Source organism: Phaethon lepturus, unplaced genomic scaffold (genome assembly GCF_000687285.1).
Source record: "Phaethon lepturus isolate BGI_N335 unplaced genomic scaffold, ASM68728v1 scaffold33295, whole genome shotgun sequence".
Taxonomy (NCBI): domain Eukaryota; kingdom Metazoa; phylum Chordata; class Aves; order Phaethontiformes; family Phaethontidae; genus Phaethon; species Phaethon lepturus.
In genome coordinates this window covers 1,170-1,388 of record NW_010538941.1, presented here as the reverse complement: position 1 = coordinate 1,388, position 219 = coordinate 1,170, and positions in this window count along the sequence as shown.

Genomic DNA, 219 nt, shown 5'->3' with positions numbered 1-219 from the left:
TGGGGCAGCTGCTGCATGTTCCAGTTCATCTGCCGGCTGCGTCCAGCTTTGGGGAACTCTTTGTTAGGGTTAGATGGGAAACACGGGTTTTGGGGAGAAGCAAAGCTGCAGCAGGAGGAGAACGCAGGAGGTGTTATTGATAACGAACAGGAGCTTAACGAGGCCTGTGGTGTTTCTCATTCGTCACACCGTTACGCCATAGCGGGTGCCCGACACCAG